The following is a 21,020-nucleotide window of genomic DNA, read 5'->3' on the forward strand; positions in this document are numbered from 1 at the left end:
TTTTTACCAGAAGTCTGTATCTGAGAAGGTAGTATCTAGAATTAACTACAATTTCCTTGGTGACTGTAATGGCTGAAAGAAAGTTTTCCTGTAGTGTGGTGAAGCTGGTGCTATGGAGTCATCCCTCCAAAAAGTTATTCCTTTTAACCCAGTGCTCAAGAGACCTTAGATTTTAAATGAAGCAAAGTTCCAGTATGAAGCATTGCAATTTATTATGCTGAGATGTTAAGTGAGCGGTTTGGGATTTTTTTGTGTGTGTGTAAAATGATTGACTTGCATGTGAAGAGGAGAGGGGCAATTGGGGTAACAGTCTAATTGAAAGATCGTCTATAAAAAGTGAAAGTTTAAAAATTCAGTGGCTGACTTGTTTTGGCACATTCTCCCGTGAATCACAAGTTTAATTCTCTCTGGCTAGAAAATTAATAAACCCCTCAAGTTCCTATTTGGGATACATTCAGCAGGGTGTTTAAATAGCTAGTCTACGGAATTGTTTGCAATTGTCAAAATGTTCAAGTGAGCTATAAATAGCCAGAAATAAAGTAAAACAGCTTGCTTCCTCCACAAAGTTCTATTATTGTTCCCTACAGTACTTCATGCATATCAGGAGATTCTTTTGTTATAATAGGTTCTCTGCTCCTCAGCAGTCAAAAATAAGTGGGAAGAATTGAGTTTGAAGACTACACTGTGCAAACGTGTCCCTGCTGTGTCATGGCTGCACTGCTTCCACCGAGCCAGCCCGCCACCTCCACCCTCTGCTGTCACCTGCAGCGTAAATGTCCTCAACTTTGGTGGAACTCATGTTGGCCAACAGATACGTGTATGTCAGATTTTTCCATGGACTTTCTTCTCAAAGATTTCATTCATGCATGCCAAAATTGCTCCAAGTTGACAAAATTTCAGTGACTTAAAAAAACTGTCAGCAGTTGTTAAGTGTTAAGTTGATCAGCGTTAAGACTGCGCATGTGTGGATCTCGTCCTCTGTAATGGATCAGACCACTTAAAATTGTCTTCTAAATTTGTTAGGATATGAACATTCATAACAGATTTTGGTAATAACACAAATGTACCTGCTCCTGCATCCATTTTCCAAAGGACCACTGGCTGGAGGGAGGGGTGAGGGAACAGGACACTTTCTCAGGAGCAGCCACGTGCTGCCCAGCACTATTCCTCTCTGTCTGCCTGGACCCCCTTGGCCATAAATCCTCCAGCTCAACAATTTTAGAGTCTGATCCAAAGCCTGCTGAGGTCAGAGGTAGTCCTTTCACTTTGAGAGGATGATTGATATCTTTTAGCATACCGGTAATATTTTTGTGCACTTAAAATTATCCGGTATTTTGGTAAACTGAAACCACACAGAGGTTTCAAGGCAGGTCATCAGCTTTTGAATCTATAACCAAGATGAGTTCATTGTTAATAACACTATGATAAGTCTATTTCCTTTTATGCTTTTTGGGTGGTTCCTAATATTTATGTACTGTGCAGCAAGTCAATGTCATTCAGTGCAGGTGTGTAGGATTTTAATACTGAGAGGATTCAGACTGTTTGCCTCCCTCAGTGAGTCTGAGTCATGGAAGGCAAGGTTCCCTACAGATCTTGCAACATCATTCATTATTTAACTCAATTCCATATTTCATTTTGTAACAAAAAGATCTTTAAAAGCTTTAAGTAAAGGTAATCTCCGTTTGTGTATGGGAAGGTGTATGAAAACCATTTGGCAGGCTGTGACTAATGCTGAGAGAAGCTGTTTTTGTTATTGTGTTTAAAGAGGCTTATAGAGTACAATTCTTTGATTTTAGCAATCAGGAAATTTTAAAAGAAGCCGTCTAGTTATGCCAGCTCTGTGTCTCTCTGGAGTTATGATATTTGACAGTAAGACAGGCGTTGCTATGGTAATTAAGCATTTTTCAAGGTTTCGGGGTTTTTTCAGATTTCTTCAGTTATTAATAATTTTCCTAAAACAGTTTGGAAAAATACTGGTACATTAAAATATCACTTGTTCCTCATAAATGAGCTATTTAGAGTCTAATCCTTGTCTTTTAAAAGTCTGTGGCAAATCTCCCACTGACTTTTATGGAAACATGACTCGGCCTTAAATATTTGGCTATTTCTGTATTATTTCCTCCAAGTATTTTTTTTTTAATCAGAAATATTGAAAATGCCACGGTTTCTGACACACTAATTCCACCAGGGCTTTCACAGGCGTGTTGTTTCTGGCAGCACAGTTCAGCTAACTCGAGAAACCCCAAGGCTCATTTCATATCTCCTGCTGGTGCAGAATTGTCCTTTGTGGTTCCGCAGCAGCCAGGCACAGCCGTTCTCAGCACACTGGATCTGAGAGGCTGTGAAACCACAAGTTCTTGTAGTGATCATAAAAAGGAAAAAAGAAGAGATTATAGGCAAGAAGATGCCACGGTCTGACAGCTTTCACCCACAGCGTTCCCCCCTGAGCCACCTCTGCTCCAGGGTGCCATCCCCCAGTGACTCACTGGCAGGATGGGATGGAGCGGCCCCTCTACAAGGAGATCCTGGAGGCAGCTCCCAGACAGGAGCTGAAGGCTATGTCACCCAAAGCGAATGCTCCCTGCTCCTGGGGTTGCCCAGAAACCCCAGAGCCTGGCTGGGCACCACAAGGCACCTCAGAACAAGAATCAAAGTAGCCAGGCACTGGGTGAGGGGATGCCTGCCTGTGCTTAGGTCAGGCTGTCCTTTTGGATGTCCACCCTTTCAGATACACTGGGTGGCTCAATCCTTCAAAAAGACAAACCGGGCTGTATTCCATCTCTTTGATAATAGCTAAGTGGTTAAAAGCAGGCTGGGAGGTGGAAAATGTGGAGCTGTGTCTTCAGCCTCCTCTTTACTTGGCAGCTGCCCTAATAGCTAAGGTATTGTATAAACAGTGATCAGTTACTGCTGCCACTGCCATTAATGGGAGTTACTGCTGCCATTTCATTAAATACAGTGTGTGTGCAATATGTGCAGTTCAGGCCTCCAGATGGGGCGCCTAAGAGGCATGCCTATTTTGTGAGTCCCAAGGAATCCTAGATGGGAGGTGGGTTCATATCAGATGTTCAGGTCAAGCAAGAAAATATCTCTGGCCATTTGTGACAGTACACCATTTGGCATCCAAATATTTTCTGGATAAGGCTTAGGTATAGACAGACTCTCAGGCATCGGTGGGTGGGGGACAAGATTTTTTTCTTTTTGAATCACTGTCTTGGACCTTCACATCTTCTGCTTGAACAATGCTTTAGACTCCTAAATGGGTTTTTTGGAACTTGTCCTTAAGGAATTTTGAGACAGATTGTCATCTCAGTTTTGCCAGATACATAGTGTCTATGTCTTGTGTACAGTACTGGAATCTTTGTGAAACTTCTACAATAAGGTGAGACAAATATAGACAAAGTTATCAGTCTTATTTTTACTAATTGAAAATTCCACCTCTTAATAAAGAGATCAAAGAAAGAAACCAGATGGTTTGGTGCAAGATCATTCCTCAGGTTGAAAGAAACCCCTTCTCCTTTTCTATGATAGAGTCACACGATCTGGAACACATCATCCTTGAAGATACTTCAGGCCAACATGATCTTTCCAGGCTGTCTTATGTAACCAAGAACAAAAATGATTCCTTGACACAATATTCATTCTGGTCTTGCATTTCTAGCTCCTTGATTTTTAACACAGGGTTCCTGCAGTATTTCCCTCCTTTTTGCTGAGATAACCTGTACAGGTAAGGTGGGTAAGTACCAGCATAGGTCTTCTCATCTTCTCCTCTCTTTTCCCAGACTGGTAGTTTACATTACTTTGATGCCGTGTGCCTTACAGTATATCTCCTCGTTAGCTTACTCAAGAGTTAAGGATCTACATCTTTAATTGCCTACAACTTGAAGGTAATTAATTGTAGCCTTCAAGATTCAGTCTCCCAGATGATCACTCCTAGTTCAGTTTATAACAGGAAAAGCATAAACAAGCACATTTCACCGAAGTGCTGCAGGAAAGGCTGGCTTCAGAGCTCAAACAAGGAGCTGGCCTCAGTATATTACTGGATTTGTCCTCAGCATTTTGGATTGTCCCCTCAGCTGATTGATGAAAAGCATGGTAACCCAAAGTCTCTATGGAGAATATAAGTCAGCAGAAAACAATCTCAGAGATAAGAGCATGTCATTGACAAGTCCATGAGTACATGTCAGTGAGGCAGACTGACTGGCTTAGAGTTCAGGAAGTTCTTGCATTTTTCTTTTTTGGTCTGAATGGTTTCCTTCCTTTTCTTGGAAAGTGTGGCTATTGAAAGTGTAGTCTATAATGGTCATCTTAGAGCTGTTGTTCACAGGCGCCAGTACTTTAGGTAGGCTGAAACCATTACAAGAAATGTAGCATGGTTTGGCAACAATGCCAGGTCAACAGTCCTTGTTGTCTTGTTTATCCTCCACTGCATTGTAAGGCAAGTCATTGATCTCTGGTTAGATGGAGTCCACAAGATACGCTTAAAACAAACCAAATAATCACAAAAAAAATCAAAAAGGTTAGTATGCATTCTTGTGCATTATCTTATCCTGAAAATGTTTCATGTGGTTGATAAGGGTTCACAAAAGTTCACTTGTGGTCTTCTGAGCTAGCCACACTTGAAAAGTGGCCAGACACTAGTGATAACATTGACCAGTTCAGTTAAAATAAGTCAGTTCCTCCCAAGGGCATTCACTGAAGGTCTTCATTGCAAACGGTTAAGGTTTGCAAGAATGGAGCCATGGATATAGTATGTGATGGTGATCAAAAGATCTAGCCCAAAAGGTCTGCTTAGGCCACCTTAGACTTGATGGTAGCCTCTGGAGATTATTATAAAAGTAAATTGTATTTCTCAAAGTCGCTTCCTGAATTGTACAAAGGATGTGATAAGATGGTTTCTGAATGAGAAGGATTTGCCAAAACCTGAACTGGTAGTAATATTTTTTCAAGATTTCAGTTTCTTGACCAGGTATGACTTGGAGTTTTGGCAAATTCTCCTCCTTCAGGAATCATGCAAATGATACACACTCAGAGTTCCGGAGTCCTGAAAGAACTCAGCTAGCTAGATGTATATCTCTGCAGGAAGGCTTTCCCACAGTGACCATGGATGAGCACCACTTGGGAGGTTGTAATAAAGTCATTTTTTATAGTATTCCTGAAAGCAAACATAGGTCAGTGAGCAGAAGGAATCCATTGACCCTCGAGCGTGTAGGCTCAGTTTTCCCAGCCCAATAAACATGTTGGGAATTCTTGGACTTGTTTGGACCACACAGCTTGAGATTTGACCTTGGTCAGCTTCTGATCAAGGATTAAATAGTTCAGCAACTTTCACTCAGGGTCTTTGACCTTTAGAGATACTGTCCCATTTTGTACTTCAGCTGTTCACTCACCATTCTTATGGTTTTCAGGGACCCCTTCTCAGTTAAATAATTTCTAATCAATGGGCAAAGCTTGAGATGAGCCAAAACAGGCTTGTAGGAATTTCCCAAGGATGAATGACAACTAATGTCACTGTTAAACAGAACTAAGTGTCCAATGACTCACTTAAGCATCAGTTGCATGTACATGTACTGGAAGAGGTGTGTCATAGAGGTCAGACTAAACCCCACACAACATATGTGTTCACAGGAACCTTCTTTTTTAATGAAAACTGTTACATGTGAGATTCATCACATGGATAGCTGTAGATATCTCCACATTAGATGCATGGAGCAGATTGCTGAGGGCAAACTGGTCATTTTTAGGAGGTTCATTGTGGTCTTGTGACAAGGGCTATTATTCAATGTTGACAACAGATAATAACATGATCACCTCTGTGCCTGGGAAGATCATGGAACAGATCCTCCTAGAAGCTATGCTCAAGCACATGGAGGACAGGGAGGTGATTCGAGACAGCCAGCACGGCTTCACCAAGGGCAAGTCCTGCCTGACCAACCTAGTGGCTTTCTATGAAGGAGTGACTGCATCAGTGGACAAGGGAAAAGCAATGGATGTCATCTATTTGGACTTCTGCAAAGCGTTTGACACAGTCCCCCACAACATCCTTCTTTCTGAAATGGGGGGATACAGATTTGATGGGTGGACTGTTCGGTGGATGAGGAGCTGGTTGGATGGTGGCATCCAGAGGGTAGTGGTCAATGGCCCAATGTCCACATGGAGACCAGTGACAAGTGGAGTCCCTCAGGGGTCCGTACTGGGACCGGTGCTGTTTAACATCTTCATCAATGACAGAGAGAGTGGGATCAAGTGCAGATGACACCAAGCTGAGTGGTGTGGTTGACACACCAGGAGGACGAGATGTCATCCAAAGGGACCTGGACAAGCTGGAGAGGTGAGCCTGTGTGAACCTGATGAGGTTCAACAGGCCAAGTGCAAGGTCCTGCACCTGGGACGGGGCAACCCCCGGTATCAGTACAGGTTGGGGGATGAGGGGATTGAGAGCAGCCTTGTGGAGAAGGACTTGGGGGTACTGGTGGGTGAAAAGCTGGACATGAGCCGGCAATGTGCTCTTGCAGCCCAGAAGGCCAACCGTATCCTGGGCTGCATCAAAAGCAGCGTGGCCAGCAGGTCGAGGGAGGTGATTCTGCCCCTCTGCTCTGCTCTGGTGAGACCTCACCTGGAGTACTGCGTCCAGCTCTGGGGCCCTCAGCACAGGAAGGACATGGACCTGCTGGAGTGGGTCCAGAGGAGGGCCACAAAAATGATCCAAGGGCTGGAGCACCTCTCCTATGAGGCCAGGCTGAGAGAGTTGGGGTTGTTCAGCCTGGAGAAGAGAAGGCTGTGAGGAGACCTTATTGCGGCCTTCCAGTACTTAAAGGGGGCCTACAGGAAAGATGGGGAGAATCTTTTTAGCAAGGCCTGTTGTGACAGAACAAGGAATAATGGATTTAAACTAAAGAAGAAAAGATTTAGACTAGATATAAGGAAGAAATTTTTTACAATGAGGGTGGTGAAGCACTGGACCAGGTTGCCCAGAGAGGTGGTGGAGGCCCCATCCCTGGCAACATTCAAGGTCAGGCTGGATGGGGCTCTGAGCAACCTGATCTGGTTAAAGCTGTCCCTGCTCACTGCAGGGGGGTTGGGCTAGATGACCTCTAAAGGTCCCTTCCAACCCAAAGCATTCTATGATTCTATGATTCTGTGATTGTTGTCATTGGGTTTAGCAGGACTCTGCCAAATTTCTGGGTGCTGCTAACTTTCCAACCTGCTGTAACTGTGTTCATAGATGTCAGACTTACAATTTTGGAAGAGTATTTATGGAGGAGATAAAATATTTATCAAACTTCCTAACAAAGTATTATGTGATTTCTTTGCTTCTTCAGGTATTTTGTTAAGGACTATATAATATTTTGGGCTTCTAGGATGATGACGTAGAGCCACTCAGATCCTTTACTAGCTTATTTTTTCAGTTCTGATGCTTACTCAAAACCCTCAAATTTGATTTTCCACTTGCTTCAGTTAGAAGCAGCATTAAAAATGAATGGTTCTGGGGTTGTTACCTTATAAGCAGGAACAATGGAGCCTGAGGCCCTGCTTTTTACTCAGCTCTTTAATGGATAATGTAAAACTTACTTACTGTTATCAGAGCTTCCACTATTGCCCCATGCTAACACCATGTAACAGGTTTATGGTATTAAATAAAGATGCCTTCTATAGAGCTGCTCAATGTAGTGTGTCTTTATTCAGGGGTGCTTCCTGGAAGAGAGAAGAATGGTTGCAAACAGGGGATGGGAGGGTCTGTAATTTATTTTTCTATTTAAAAAGAAAACAAAATGTTTCACATAACCATAACAGAGAAGGAAGACTCCACTTAATAAATTAACTAAATTTATTTACACTTCATTCAAATAAGATATACTGAACATGCTGGTGGTGTTGCACAATGTTTAGCTTGTATAGTCTGAACTTCGTGTAGACTTTGTGCAGGGCTCTGGCATTTCCTTTCTTATGATTTTTAATAGCTTCCAGTTCATGCAAGCTGGAGCATTTAAAAACCCCTGCACCTCATATTATTATTCTTTATTTCACTCCAGGGTCAGTCACCCTCTACAGGGGCCTTCAGCAATATCCAAAGGACAAGTTGCTTAATGCCTCTCTTCAGAAAATGGGTGTATCTTTAATAGTGTGCTGTCGTGGATGCTTAGGGATGTTCAAGGATTCCTCTTTCCTGGAACTGCTGCTAACTCAAGTACAGCTGGGTGTTACTCAGGACGAGAATTAGGAAAGGCTCTGGGGGCAGCTGCCCCACTGCCACAGGACTGACGGAGAGGGAGCAACCAGAAGTCACTGCCTGCAGTGGCTCAGGCCTCAAGCCCTGGGGAAACACAGCAGCAGCAGGCAGACTTTGGGCTGCCAAATCTCCCAGACACTTTCCTGACCAGAAATACCCAGACAAATGAAGGTTATTAATAATGATTAATAATAACGTGTTGATTATAGAACCTGCTCTTTTCTCAATGGAAGGTCTGGCATGTGCTAGAGCAACAGCTGTTCTCACTCACCGATTTAGGCTGTTTAAAACTCAGCCTTTCTGAATAATTATTACAGTCAATGCATCAGATATCCTTTCTGCTGTTGCTGACTTTCCTTGCCAGCTGCATTATTTTGTGAAAAATCAGCTGCATAATGCATTGCCTCTGAAGTGTAGGAACATCTAACTGTAGGAAAAAATGAGGAGAATAGGTTCTGCTTAGCCAAAACCTCAGGTTTAAATCATGTCACACCATGTAATGTCAGGTAAAAATGTTGCTGCACCAGATTTATTGATCTTCGTGGCTGGTGGTATTTTATATCCACTACTTGACTTCTGGAAGGAATAATTGCAAGAAAAGGTAGATAGATTCACACTTAATCTTGTTGCCAACCCAAGTTTGAGACCTGAATTGAAAATTATAGACAGGCATGAGTGTTCTTCTCTTTAAAAATATCTAAATATTTTTATTCATTTTTAACAACAGAAACATTCTGATTTTCATCTCACAAATCGACAACTGTGATCTTGAATTGTATCTACACTTGAGCTGACTATGAGTTATTATAATTCCTGAAAGGCTAAGGCCTAAAGGCACAATTTATTTCTAATGGTGACACTATGACCATATGTCGCATCAATACTTATACACAGACATGAAGAATTAGTAAACGATGGACCAAAGTAAATGTACAACAATTCTGTATTATGAGAGAAAGAGCTCCCTGGGTTTGTGACTGGCAAGGAAGAGTCAGGAAACCCCAGATGTGTTTCAGGCAACAGGACTCCTTATAAGTAGGTCTAAGAAGTAAAATACATTGGACTGTTGATGTTGGCTTGACTGTCAGCTAAATTAGAGAAACAGAGATAGCTAGAAGATGGCTAAAATAAAATAGGTCCAGTGAAATTCATGTGGAGGAAGATAGTCTAGTGCTAGGGATGTTCTACAGGATGGGAGCAGAAGTAAGGGAAACAGGTATCAGAGTTAGAAGAGGAGTCTTTATGATGAGAGAGAAGGCCAAATGAATCAAGGCTGAAGACCAAAGCTTAATTAATCACGGATGTATCAGCACATCAGTAGGAGAAGGTGAGAGAGGAGAACAGATGAGAAATTATCAAAAATAATGTCTGAGAAATTATGGAGAGATTAAGTGATGAGACATAGAGGGCGGAAGAGGAAATCTGAAGTTGAATTAGAGAATGGAGTAAGAGAACAACAGCTGGTGCAGGCCAAGTTTGTGAACAAGAGCATTGAACTGGGGCTACCTTTTTTCCAGGGTAGCTTCTCTTAACTGTATAGAGTTGCTTTGTGAAGAGTTTCCTCTTTTATGGAAGGGAACATCCAGTGCTTAGCTTGCCACACTCTCTTTTTTCTCCTTCTATCACTTCCAGAGGTATTGTGTTTATCCTCTGGAAATCATCCTTCTCCTGTAAGATACTATGCAGCACACTTTTCTTAGTGCCTGATAAAGAGCTGAAACAAGCTGTTTCAGACAAAGGTATTTTTAGTGCCTCACCAGTCACTGCTGTAATAGGCTGTTATGGCTCAGCATGAATTCCCTGCAGGTAGATACTGAAAGCCTAATCCAAAATTGCATAAAGACAACTAAAAGAAGTAACATAATATTTGCAAGCAGATCTACAATTCCTTTGTCCTGCAGGAATGTGATCAGAAGCCTAAACTAAAAATATATTTGTTGAACATGCTTATCTTAGCCCTTTGAGAGGAAAAGGAAAGAAACAAAAGCATAAAAATAGATATAAAAGAGATAAAACAACAAATAAGGGCGATTAGAGCTCTTGTTGTCTGGTATAAATTATAGCAGAAGGATGTCAGGTGCTGCTAAATGCATCCTCATTGCTAGATAGTTTATAAATGACCATTTCTCTTCAGGCAGCAAATTTAATGGTTCTGAAGTTTCAGTCTTAATTTTTGTCTTGGGCCACATTTGGGCAGTTAATAGCATCAGGAAAAATGTTGAAATGTCCAGGTGCAGCTAATCTAGTTTAAATAGTAACTAGATGACTAGCCACATAGTCATCTTTTTATTCAGCAAAAACTTTTTTTATTGAAACTTTCAGAGGCTGCTACCAGCTGTGTGATAGCTCTTCCAGAACATATTAGGTTCCTAATGGACAAAGCTGGTCAACCCAGCTTTTTAACTCATCAAACTGTGGCACCTCCACTAGCAAAAGAGCATGGGCAGTTGTGGATCCCTGCCCCACTGGCCACGTTTGCTTTTGGTGGTAGATTCTTGGCCACCATATAGCTGGTAGGGTCTGGCACGGTGATGCTCCATGCAATTAATCAAAGCTCATTTTTCCCTTAAATGTACACATGCTAAGTCTATCACTCAGCCTTAGCGTATATGTTACAGAGGGTGATCAGGACTTCCTTATGAAGCAAATTTCCATTGAGAAATGCCAGTTTGTTGGAAAAGACTTTCTCAAGCCAACTATTCTGCCATGTCAGCCTTCCCTTGGGCTGTCTTTGAAGCCTTCTCTCTCTGTTTGCTTCTGGTGGGCTGGAGGTGGGCTGGGGTTTCCGAGTCCCACGGCTGGTGGCTGCAGGGGATAGCTGGTATCTGAGCAGTACATAACACAAGTCACTCCCAGCGCCAGGGCTCACAGCTCCCAGCTGGCTGCCTCCACAGCTCTCATCCCAAACATCAGCTTTCCCGTTGGCAGCAGCCTCTTGGGCACGCAGAGAGTAGATTGCTAGTTAGCTGGGTATCTGCTGCCCAGGGTCTCCATACCAGCCCAGGGAAGGAGAGAGCAGCAGTTCCTTGGTCGGTCTCTCTTTCTGGCAGTCAGCAGGCTTCAGGGTTTCTCCTTCATGCTCTCTAGCCGTCTCTTTCTGTGGAGCAGGCTTTCAGCTCTGTGGAAGCCCGCCTACGTAGCAGGCAGCCAGAGGAGATGGGCAGCCCAGGAAACAAGACGAAAAAATGTCTACAACCTTCCAAAGTGGAATTTTTTCAGGCTTTTCCCTCCCACAAAAATGTTCTGATTGTTAGCCTTTGTGTCCCAGCTCAGCACAGCTTTGCTTTTCTTTCAAAAATAAAGCAAGTTGAAATAGAAGACAGTCATCTGGCTAGCCCTGGTTATTTTATTCCCCTTTTTGGGCCATACCTTGGTACACACCAGGATACCCTGACCTGGGAGCCAGAAGCATTAGGCCCTTTTGGAAACTAAGGCTGAGATTTTAATCTCTGGATGGAAAACCAACGAACAGAGAATTAAAATGACCTCTCTGGATCACAATGAAAGATTGGGCTAGCAGCTCCACAGCTCTACAAGGAAGGAGAAGCTTAAGACAGGCAGCATTTGAGAGGTGGTGTAAAGCTGTTTTGGTCACACTCTTCTAGCTGATCTAACAATGTTTGGAACAGATAATTACTTCAGCTATTGTCATGACTATAGGTACTGCAATGCATGCTCATAACCTCAGAGAGGGAGGGAGAGAATGAGAAAACTGTGAGCCATTAAAATAGCAGAGCTGTAATTGATTGCTGTTAATATGCAGGCAGAAACCATATTAGTAGAGCTCACTGACAGTATCCAGCAACAGTAGCAATACAGGCTGCATCTAACAAGCTTCAGATCCATATAAAACTAATGCTGACACCGTAGAGGTTTGGGTGGTTTTTTTTTTTTCTTTTTTTCTTTTCTTTTTTTTTTTTTTAGTTTTTGGATATATTATTTAACTTGGGGGGGTATATGATGTATGTGATAAGCCGATGTTCAAGTGTTAAGTGTTTGAGACGATTGCTCTTTTTAGATTTGTCAGGGCAGGAAGAATTACATATGTAGCTATGTATTAACAAGATTATATTACTAACAAGAAAATATTACATGCCAAACTGTATTGCTTTTTTCTGAGGTTTGCATTTCTTATCATTATGATTTTTTATATGACCTGACAACCTTAAAATTGTGCTGAGCACATTCCTTATAATTTATTTGTCATTTTAAGTGCTTTTTGTAAATATAGCATTAAAACATTTGTAATAGCTCTTCAAAGATCAGACTTCAAAAATGGGAAGGAAGTTTGGAGACTGGTAAATATTTTGATGAATCCATTGGCTGAAAAAATGCTGTATTTGACCAAGTGAGGACGAAACTGAATATTGTTAAAAAAAATAAAATGCATAGAGCGACGTATTTAAATGCTTGCTATAGAAATTTGATAAATATACCCAGCAAACAATCTTCAGGGAGCTTTGTTGAATATTTAACATTTTGCCACCTTAACTATAGATGCCACTATTGCAAAACATGTATAGAAGTAAACAGTAGCCCATTATATTGAAAAATAATTGTCAAGAACATTCCACCCACTTTCTAGGTGGTTCATAAAATCAGCACTCTCTCCCTCGTTTCAGTAGAAGATCACACTGGATATCTTTTAAGGGGCTAGGAAGCTTTTTTATTGAGATGTCATTGCTTATTAAAGTATACCATAATTGTATTTTGGTGACTGATTAGCAGCTCCATAGTGTCTGAAATTACTTCAAACAAAAGTTATCAAATGAAAAGAAGTATGTTTTCAGAAGCATTAATTTCTGCTGTTCATTGCTTTCATGCTCATGAATTTGAAAAACTTAGCAACTTCCAGTGAGTCACACAGATTTTAGTATAAAATAGGCAAGGTTCAACTGTGCTTGAAGAATTAATTACTTTTGTACTGGAATAAACTTGAAAGAAGAAAACAAAATACCAGTCTGCATGTAATTTTTTAGTATTAATTTAGACTTTGCAGTTGTCTAAAAGCTTTGATTCTTCACAGTCAAGTCTTTCTACTGGACCCTGAAGTGAAAAGTGTAATCTTGTGTTTCTTGTAGAACATAGCAGGGTAGAAATGAATGCCGCTAATTCATCTCAAGATTGGGTAGGAGGAGAAGTGGGCTTGCTCCTCAGCCATCTTATTTATATAAATAATAATGCTACCTCCTTTTTCTTGTGGTGGTTTTTTTTTCTCTCTCTCTTGATCTGAAATATTTAGCAAGAAGCTGAGCAATCTTTACCTTGCTGTCAATAAGAGTTACGGAGAAAAATTAGTGTCCTGTGCCTCCCCCTACCTATGCTCTGAAGTAGCCCTGGCCATACGCTGAGCTCTCCCTTGCTCTCCTCAGCTGGCACCTGTCCCCCTCCGCTGTCCCCAGCGCCTCCAGTGTGCTCCTGGCAGCACTACATTGCCTCCTCCTCTGCACCTCACATCACCTCCTTATCCCCTGCTTACATTCATGATGTGAATGGCTCATGAAATGTCTGTGCCAAAGCCCTACGTGTACAGATAAAGGACAAACCAGCTGCCCTCCCCAAGCCCATAAATCCACAAGTCTGAGAGAATCAGACCTGACTTTTTCTCAGCTTAGAAACTTGCTCCCATCTCTAATCATACATAATAATTCAGTGCAGTCATTGGCATAATTGGCCATCTGTGTACTTTCATATGTGTGAAACGAATACTGGGAAAGGTTACACAGGCTGGTGCCACTAATGCTCATGGAGAAGTGATGGAGACTAATCTTAAGAGCTGGATTCGAGCTGAAATCCATTTTGGAAATGAAATGTGATTTTTCTTGTTGGCTTTGAGAGTTATTAAAGGACCAGACAGCATGACAGCAGAGCCTGATGACAGGTGGAGAAACAAGGGTGGGACCAGAAGGCTTGCAATTTGTTTCTGGGGAAAAAACAATTGTGTTTGCCATACTTGTTGCTCAAGTTTTGATTTACTCCTGGACAACTTCCACTATTAATGAAATAAAGGACAGTGTTTCAAAAAGGCATCTTCCACGCTGCCTCTCTGAGAAACCCCAATAACAGGCCTTATTACCTATTATATCTTTTTAGAAACTTTCTTAAAAATGTAAAAATAAGATGGGGAGGGTGAACGGGGTGGGAGCAATCCTCATCCGTATTTCAAAAGACTTCACTGTAATAAGAAATCACTGCACAAGGCTGCCAGGCTTGGAAAGGTTATAATGGAATAGTGATACTTTTCTTGTGAGTTAATACTTGATGAATACAATTAGTGGACAATCACATCAGAGCCACATCTCCATCCACAAAACTAGACATAAGCTCCCTTTTAAAAAGCAAGCCTTCCCTCAGCAAAAAGGCCTTGCAGAAGATTCTGGTTTCTCTCAACACATGGAGGAATAATGGTCAGGTATAAAAGTAAGAGAGCGCAGCCAATTGAGATGGCTTTTGTAGTTCTGCAGCAGGATGAAGAGACATTTTTGAAGAGCTGCTTCTTGGCATCCTCTGCTTGCAGTTTGCTTGTGTGCAGTCCCAGGAGCCCAGCTCAACCCTGCCAAAGGTTCTGAGGGTTTTCCTTCCAGCGAGAAAGCTTTCCAAAATGGTATTAAATGCCACAGAAAACAGGGTGGCCAGGAGAAAATTGCTGATACAAAGCAGCACGCACACTGGCATAATGCACTCCTGCACCAGAAGTGTCTGCTTTGTGGTCCTGCTTTTATTGTGATCTCTCAGAGCTTATGTATCCATTATATATATTCAGATCTCTCGATATATTTAATATACACTTCCTCTTTGAGCTCTGAAGTCAGAAAGGCATTTTGATAGTGATGTCCAGCCAGTGGGGAACCTGAGCACATGCTCGCAGTAGATGTGCACGCAGACACACTCACAGAGAGGAACAGTGCCTTACCAGCACCCACATAAACACACAGCACTCATAAAGAGCACAGGCTGCCCGATACTGTTTCTCCTCTCCAGCTGATTAGGATTGAAGTCCACTAGTGGAAAATATGTGCGTGTGTGTGTAAGTATATATATTATATATATATATGTGTATATGTATATGTATAAAAACACAGTATGGATCATTCCAGTAGCAGGTCCCAGATTCCCTGGTCTCCCCAGGTGCTGGCACCCAGACGTACTAGGCGTGGAGCTTCACAATCCTGCTCGTGTTGCTGGTACACCCACCTCTTATCCTACTTGCCTACAAGTCCAGCTTGAAGCTCACTAGCATTCACACATTCCTACTGAGAACAGAAGATGGTTATAAATAGGATTTAACCAGAATATCAGTTAGACTGTGGTGATGAAGTACAGGGCTCAGTCAGACAAATGCACTGACTGCCAAACTGTTTACACATAACCAGCCCCTTTTGTCCCCTTTTACCTCTATTTTTGCATGCTTGTTCCTCCCCAATCCACCTTGATGCCTCCCTTTCTTCACCTTTGTTCCATCCCCTAAATATCCCCTAAGTCTCACACATTTCCACAATCTCCTTAAAAGTTGACGTACTAAGTTTCATACAGTCCCCAATTGCCCTTCCCAGCATCCCGTCGGGAGTCCTGTGCCCCTGTAGGCAACAGCCCCTGCCAGTCTGTAAGGTGTTCTGGGGAGACAGTTTCTTTGGTTAACTCATCTTGGTGGGTTCCACACCAGAATGATGGGTGAATACTTCGCCTCGGATAGTCTTTGGAGCAGCAAAGTCAGTGTGCGCCATTTTCCCGGTTATTGGATTGCTAGGGCTCCTCTGCTCCGTTGTGCATCTGCTTCTCGCCAGGCCTTTGTGGGTTTGGTGATTAACCTTTAATCACATAACCTAACAACCCTCTTCTCTGTATCTGTGCCAGAAGAAACAGGAGTGTCTGATTATGGATCTGGATGTGAAGATGATAGCAATCCTGTGGCGCTGCAGGAAGATGTGGTGCAGAACCCGAGAGTGCTGGTCTTCTTTTTAAATTGGTTTTGATATTGTGCCCAAGTACAGTACTGGGTAATATTATACTCCCGGGGGATTATTTTCTGGAGCGTGCAATGTGGAGTGAAGATGACACAGTGCACACAATGTGACAATAACATCATTGTTCTGCCAGGTCCCAGGACATACTTTGGTTAGAGGAGACGCCCTACACAACTTCCAAACTGGATTAATATTATGCCAATGAAATACCTTCTATTGTCTCATTGGTAAAAACAATTAGCTCCCCTTTTCTAAAAGCTAGAATAGGAATTTATTAAACAGCTCTCATATTTTCCACGTGCTGATGGGAGACCCTGGAGGTGGAGCCAGGGTCTCCATCTCCTTCCTGAGGGACAGGCCAGGAGCCCAAGCAGGCAGACAAGGCTGAGGGTGCACGGACAGGACTCTGCTGGCTGGAGGCCACCTCCTGTAGCTTAAAGCTACCCCACAGAAGGCCGTAGTGGTAACACCACTGTGATATGCCCAGCACCACGTCAAGTCCCACACTACCCTCAGAAAACTGCAGGGATGATGAAAGAAAAGCACGGAAAAGTACCACTATCTTTCTTGAGGCAGGAGCAGCTATATGCATTCTTGAGTAAATCCCTTCTATTTGGATATCACCACTATATCTGTCTCTATATTAAGCTGCAATAAAAGCTTTTGCAAATGGAAAAATACCGAAGAGGAGCTACGGGTTTTTTCATGCTACTGTGGAATAGTAGGATATGAAAGCAAGTTATTAGTTAGAATTTGTGGGACAGAAGTGACAGTGCTCCTCTCAGGTAATGATAAGCAAAAGACGGAGCTTATAAACCAAGATGGATTTTCACATATCTTCTGGAAATAATTTCAAAACTGAGTCCTTTAGTGACTCACTAGAAGTCACATTAGTGACACTGAGAAAAATGGTTATTAAAACACTAAACAGCTTGGCTGGTGGAGAGTTTTCTTAAGAAGCACTACGGAATTTAATATTTTGAGATTATTGGTTTACTATAAACTCCTTTTTATCTATGTTGGCATTTTTTGATATATGGTTGTACTTATTACAGTATTCATTTCATCTGCTTTTAATATAATTTTAAACAATGTAGGCTCTACCTCTTTAATATAAATGTGAGCCATTTGAAGTATTTTTTCTTAAAAAAACCACATCTTGACCAATACAAGGGACATAATGAAATTATGTAGCCTGATGCAGTGTTTGTGGATCTCTGAGTGTCCTTTGGCTATGGAGGAAATGGCTTTTGACTACATGCACAGCAGTTTGTGTTAAGGCTGTGCTTTGCCTAGCTCCTGGTAATCTTGGGACGCTGCAGCTGCATCAGAATCACCCTGCTGGACGGCAAGCACATGCTTGCACACACAAAAGTAGAAAATGGCAACTCAGGGCTGTCACCAGAGAGGTAAACTGGGATCTCCTCTTCTGCCAGTATTTAGCATAGGGCACTCTGTGAGAGGGGTTCAGCAGGTTGCACTGAAACACCACGTCTGTGGATGCCAGTCACTCCCATTCTCTTGCATGTCTTGCCCAGATTCAGGAACACAGTGCCTGAGAGGCTCTATTCTGCATTATGCCAAGGTTTTGTGTGCAGTCAGCTCCACTCCAGACCGCTCCTTACTTTTTCCTTTAATGTCGCCTTTTAATTTTAGAATGTTACTTTACATTGCGCCAGCTGGAGGTTTAAATATTTCTCCAGAAACTGGATCGAGAAACCAATGCACCTTCTGATGAATACATTAAGGCTACAGAGCTGCCACTTTGCCACATGCCTTGTCACCTAACTGAATGGTTGTACAGACGTATCACCAGAGCTAAGCAAACAGTCTGAACACATGCGTATAAATAATTATGTGAATCCCAAACCAAGTTCTGAGTTCATGACACTCTCACATTCACATCTAAATGAAGACAGGCTATTAAGTTGCACACTCGGTCTAGAGGGATGTTTCAGCTGGCCATAAATTTCAAGCAGTTTATTTTATGATGGCAATGAGAGCTTGCCATTTGCCTTCCACTGTGTTCTCTAATCCTGAGGCAAACCCAGCAATGCATGAGTTACCCAACCAACAAAACCCAGATAACCAGCGCTTTGTTACAAAACACTCACAGGCTCTGCACTTGGGAAACATTCTGCAAACCCCAATTTGAAAATCATTTTGAATAATGAGCATATCTGAGGATGTCGCAATCTGCCTGCACACATTTCTCAGAGGAAGAGGTGAAAGGCAGCCATGTATACATGATGGATTAAACAAAGAAAGTGTCAGGATTTAACTTGCTTGGTGATGTGTATCTCTGTAAACCCTTAGGTATGTCTCCACTGCTGACTTTGTGCCCTGACAGGCTTGCGATGGTGGATTCAATTTGGGCAGCTGAAGTTTTTCCTGTCCTTAAGGCAGGCATGTGTAATCTGCTTTCTGAATCAGCTCTTGGACTGATAAAGCTTCCAGTACAGTGCATGAGGATGAACCAAAATGAGAACTTGTTTACCTTCACTGCTGAAAACTGCAGTGGATGAGAAGCTCCTGCCTGGGGAGCAACCACGGCCGCGAGAGAGAGGGATAGGTGAGGGCAAAGCATTTTAAGTTGAGCCTCCTGCCTCGAGTCCAGTTGCAGCCCTTTTCTTTCTCAGCTCTTGCTCTTACTGTTCCATTCACCCACCCATGAGGTGTTTTCAGTAGGTGGCACAAATGTATGTATAAGCTTGAGGCCAAGCATTGCTTTTCCTTGGACTGGTGGTTCACCCACCTTTCAGTGGCATTGTGGGCTAAGTCACACAGGTGCGAATAACCTCCTGCATGCCTTCCCACAACTCTTCTTGTACCCAGAAGGACAGGCAAGTTCACTGGGAAAGTGGTATGGGGCAAAAACTCTCTTTATGGCTGTAGAAAGAAGAGCAGACCAGTCTAAGTGCTACCAAGAACTTGCCTTATCAGAGAGGGCACAGTGAGTGAGATGTGGAAATGATCCCATTGACAGTGGTCTAATCCAGGAGCTCAGAAGTGGATGGCCTCTTGACCCTGCGGTGTAGATCCACACAGACACAGGCATTATCTTCTTGAATACCCTGCCTCTCTGTGCAGAGGGGCCTGCGGTAGGTGCCTTTGGTGGTTGCACTTTCTGAGCAGGGGAGCCCACCTGACTCCTGACACCTAGCCAAGGTGCCTGGGTGAGAAGTGTCATCCTCTTCTCTCCTGGCCTCCTTCTGAGGCCAGTGGCTGACGTGTAGACAGCTCCAGGTCACAACTCAGGTCCCAGGGGTACCGAATGGTCTTCTGGTGACATCTTTGTCTCCTCACTGACACAGCGACACTGCAGATGAGCAGGGATCTTAGGCACCTCAGTAAGGTGGCTAAACTTAGGTGACATTGGTCTCCCACTGCTCTGTCCCTTCTAATCCCCAGCTGCCATTTGTCACATCTTTATTTATATAGCGGTCTTCTAAAGGAAACAGTAAGATATAAATTCAGGGGGGGAAAAAAAAAATCAGGCTGAAAACCCTTTCGTAACTAACACTCCCACGGAGAGGTAAGAACAAAAGAAGAAAGGCCAAGACAAAGTATCTGCAAGTGGTGCCGGGGAGATGGAGGAGGGAGTCACATGCCTACATTTCTATTGCCAAGCAACCAGGAAAAAAACCTTATGATATATCACCAGTATAAGGGATTTGGGTTTTGGGTAGCGTTTTTTGTTGTTGTTGTTTTGCTTTGAATCTAAAGCTTGCAAAGTAGCAATACATTTACAGGAAACTTGAAAGATGTGGCATAGACCTTCAGAGGGAGTAGCTAGTTTAGGAAGACATTTTTTTAAAAATCTTGGTGCAAAAAGTTAAGAAAAATATCTATTGGGCCAAAGAAAAGAGATGAATATACAAAGAATGGAAATCATCCAGGAACAGACAGACAATCATTTGAGTTAATCATCTACAAAATTATCTACTAATACAATCCAGATTTCTCACCCATCAAACAGTGTTGGCAAGTGACATTCCACCCTGTACAGCTCAGAAAAATCCCAGATTGCAATCACTGTAAGAGGAAGAGCTGCCTCATACCAAGATTGTGTTTGACCTCCTCTACTTCTTTCTCTCTGTTTTTCATGAATAGATTGTGTCTGACAAGAGAACAAATCATCCGCATATACTCAGTAGTAGATGTAGAGGTTTTCTTTGCATAGTGTCGTGTCAGTGCATAATTTGTACAGCATACCATGCTTTATTTATTACTCCTGAAAACCAGGCCCAGAATATATATCAATAGGTTTCTTTTGCATATCTGTACCACATAAGATTAAATATATTTATTTAGGACATATCTCTTGTCTGAACTATTCTTCAACCTTTCCAATGACAGAGACTCCTCAGACAGTATTTACTGGACAGTATTTTCCAGGCTCCACAGCCTCTAAAATCTCTTTCATGCCACAAAGTGTAACTTGAGTCATCAGTGGCAGCTTTGTCATTTCTACCACAGACACAGGGCAGTTTACTTCTCCATCTGTGCAATTGTTATTATGTACTTCACCAGCTGAACTTCATTTTCTTCCTCTTTTTTTTCCCTCACAAGTCTAATCTTCTATCCACCTGATTATTCTCATTGCTTGCCTTGAGTGAGACTATTTCTTTCTTGAAGAGTGGGACCTGTTGCAAGACACAGCTGAACTGCCCAACTAAGGACCTTTCAAAGTGGAGGAGACAGATTACTCCTTGCTTTTTGCAGCTTATGTGCCTGTTTCACAGTCTCAATATGGTGTTTGCCCACTTCTCAACGCTGACATTTTTTTCTGTTATACATCTGTTGTCCACAACCAGCTATTAAAT

Source organism: Pelecanus crispus, chromosome 1, assembly GCF_030463565.1.
Source record: "Pelecanus crispus isolate bPelCri1 chromosome 1, bPelCri1.pri, whole genome shotgun sequence".
NCBI lineage: Eukaryota > Metazoa > Chordata > Aves > Pelecaniformes > Pelecanidae > Pelecanus > Pelecanus crispus.